Raw genomic sequence first — 3686 nt, forward strand, 5'->3', positions numbered from 1 at the left:
GAATAGTTCCCCATTCGGATCTCCGGGAGGGGACTGCCAAGGGGGAGGTTACCATGAGAAAAAGATTGAATAATTAACGAAAGGATAACGTTCTACGAGTCGGAGCATGAAATGTCAGAAGCTTGAACGTGGTAGGGACACTAGAAAATCTGAAAAGGGGAATGTAAATCAAGATATGGTAGCGGTCAGTTAAGCGAAGTGGAAAGACGACAAGGATTTCCGGGCAGATGAGTATAGGGTAATATCAACAGCAGCAGCAAATGGTATAATGGGAGTAGGATTCGTTATGAGTAGGAAGGTAGGGCAGAGAGTGTGTTACTGTGAACAGTTCAGTAACAGGGTTGTTTCTATCAGAATCGACAGCAAACCAATACCGACAACGATAGTTCAGGTATACATGCCGCTGTCGCAGGCTGAAGATGAAGAGATAGATGAAGTGTATGAGGATAGTGAAAGGGTAATACAGTGTGTAAAGGGGGATGAAAATCTAATAGTCATGGGGGACTGGAATGCAATTGTAGGGGAAGGAGTACAGGAAAAGTTTACAGGAGAATATGGGCTTGGGACAAGAAATGACAGAGGAGAAAGACCAAATGAGTTCTGTAACAAGTTTCAGCTAATAATAGCGAATACTCAGTTCGGGAATGACAAGAGAAGGCTGTATACTTGGAAAAGGACAGGTGATATGGGAAGATTTCAGTTAGATTACATCATGGTCAAACAGAGATTCCGAAATCAGATACTGGATTGTAAGGCGTACTCAGGAGCAGATATAGACTCACATCATAAAATAGTAGTGATGAAGAGTAGGCTGAAGTTTAAGACATTAGTCAGGAAGAATCAATGCTAAAAGAAGTGGAATACGGAAATGTTAAGGAATGATGAGATACGTTTGAAGTTTTCTAAGGGTATAGATACAGCAATAGAATAGATTAGTAGGCAGTACAGTTGAAGAGGAATGGACATCTCTAAAAAGGGCCATCACAGAAGTTGGGAAGGAAAACATAGGTACAAAGAAGGTAACTGCGAAGAAACCATAGGTAACAAGAAATACTTCAATCTATCGATGAAAGAAGGAAGTACAAAAATGTTCCGGGAAACTGAGGAATACAGAAATACAAGTCACTGAGGAATGAAAGAAATAGGAAGTGCAGGGAAACTAAGACGGAGCTGCTTCAGAAAAAAATGTGAAGACATCGAAAAAGTAATGATTGTTGGAAGGACACTGTAACGTTCTTAAAAAAATATTTAATGTTTGTGATGAGTGTTACGTTCTTTAATAATAACTTTGTGTTTTCCAAATTTACTGTGTGATGTGTCGTTGAGCAAATGGTGTGCTTAATCAGTTTTACTGTAATCCAAAGAAAAATTAAACAACTTAATCTGGTAAACCAGTATGTAATGCCTATAATGGAATCAATCCCTCTGAAATTTACTCAGTCTCTTGAGCACCGAGTTCTGTGGGCCCGTACAATAAACTGACAAAATTCCCTATGTAAATCAGCAATGAAATACATTCTCCTTAGCTCTTGAGTCGCAATGGATGTAATCTTGGTATTCTGTTCTCTCCACAGCAGGCATAAAAAATATTCGATCTTGGCTAAACGAAGTGCAATGCCGGCCGTCAACTAGCTTCATACACAGAACATCACACGACATGGCAGAGGATGAGGTACTGATAACAGCCTATACTAAGACCGAAGTTTTCATTTCGAAAATTGTATTCAAAGTGAAGTTTCTCCTTCTCAAAATCTAATATGAAATATTTTACATTAACTTTAAAGTCAGTGAACTTCCCAACTGTTCTACAATTCTCACTTACTGGCGTAGCTAACAATACTTGATTTGTTACATGACAAAAGGTCTGACATCGTTTGACAAAATAGATTTCAAAATTTAATTTGTGTGTATCAGGCTTACAAAATACACAAAATATTACAGATCGGGCATACCAAATCAACCTATTCATTAAATCTGATGGCAAATACTTGGTTCCTAAATTCAACGGTCAGTACTGTAAAATTAGCAAAAGCCACATTGCGTTGGCAACGGCCTTGCCGCAGTGGATACACCGGTTCCCGTGCGATCACCGAAGTTAAGCGCTGTCGGGCGCGGCCGGCACTTGGATGGGTGACCATCCAGCCGCCATGTGCTGTTGCCATTTTTCGGGGTGCACTCAGCCTCGTGATGCCAATTGAGGAGCTACTCGACCGAATAGTGGCGGCTCCGGTCAAAGAAAACCATCATAACGACCGGGAGAGCGGTGTGCTGACCACACGCCCCTCCTATCCGCATCCTCGACTGAGGATGGCACGGCGGTCGGGTGGTCCCGATGGGCCACTTGTGGCCTGAAGACGGAGTGCACATTGCGTTGCTCCATACTTAAAACTAAATATACAAAATTTCATTACCTTAGAAAACTGTATTATGCTGCGTCCATAGGCCCACAGCTAAATTCTCACAGCAAGCCACTAGCATTAAGTCTTACATCCTCCCTTTAACAGAGTACAACGGCAACGGCTTCTGCGCTTCGCGCACCCCTACTTACAATGGATTCTGCCCCTGAGGCAACGTCTTTGGCTGAGTGGTGTCAAAGATACAAACTCTTCTATATGTGATAACCATTACACGTCATTTTCATGAAATATTTTGGAAAATCGGGCTCTACATACAAGTGGATCCCTCACAACAGACTCAGCATACAGGAAAGCCAAAACAACCTACAGTGACATTACAAGCAAGGGTGATAACATTAAGAGTTCAACGGGAATTCTACTGTTAAATGCAGAGGAGAGAGCGGATAGAAGGAAAGAATACATTGAAAGCCTCTATGAGGGGGATGAGTTGTTTGATGTAATAGAAGAAGAAATAGGAGTCGATTTAGAAGAGACGGGGGATCCAGTATTGGAACCAGAATTTAAAAGACCTTTGAAGGACTTAAGATCAAATAAGGCAGAAAAGATAGATAACATTCCATCAGACTTTCTAAAATCATTGGTGAAAGTGGCAACAAAACGACTATTCACTTTGGTGTGTAGAATGTATGAGTGTGGCGACATACCATCTGACTTTCGGAAAAGCATCATCCACAAAATTCCGAAGACGGCAAGAGCTGACAAGTGCGAGAATTATCGCACAATCAGCTTAACAGCTCGTGCATACAAGTTGCTTACGAGAATAATATCCAGAAGAATGGAAAAGAAAATTGAGGATGCGCTAAATGATGATCAGTTTGGTTTTAGGAAAGGCAAAGGCACAAGAGAGGCAATTCTGGCGTTGCGGTTAATAATGGAAGCAAGACTAAAGAAAAATCAAGACACGTTCATAGGCTTTGTCGACCTGGAAAAAGCCTCCGACAATATAAAATGGTGCAAGATGGTGGAAATTCCGAAAAAAGTAGGGGTAAGCTATAGGAAGAGACGGATCGTATACAATATGTAGAACAGCCACGGGGGAACAATAAGAGTGGACGACCAAGAACGAAGTGCTCGTGTTAAAAAGGGTGTAAGACAAGGTTGTAGCCTTTCGCCGCTAGTGTTCAATCTGTACATCGAGGAGGCAATGATAGAAATAAAAGAAAGGTTCAGGTGTGGAATTAAAATTCAAGGTGAAAGAATATCAATGATACGATTCGCTGATGACATTGCTACCCAGAGTGAAAGTGAAGAAGAATTACGTGATCTGCT

The 3686-nt window shown here is 41.3% G+C and overlaps 1 pseudogene; it reads left to right on the top strand.

Moving 5' to 3' along the window:
• The first annotated feature begins 2044 nt into the window (after positions 1-2044).
• Positions 2045-2161, top strand: LOC126413445 (5S ribosomal RNA; annotated as a pseudogene).
• The last annotated feature ends 1525 nt before the right edge of the window (positions 2162-3686 follow it).

Source organism: Schistocerca serialis, chromosome 7 (genome assembly GCF_023864345.2).
Source record: "Schistocerca serialis cubense isolate TAMUIC-IGC-003099 chromosome 7, iqSchSeri2.2, whole genome shotgun sequence".
Taxonomy (NCBI): Eukaryota; Metazoa; Arthropoda; class Insecta; order Orthoptera; family Acrididae; genus Schistocerca; species Schistocerca serialis.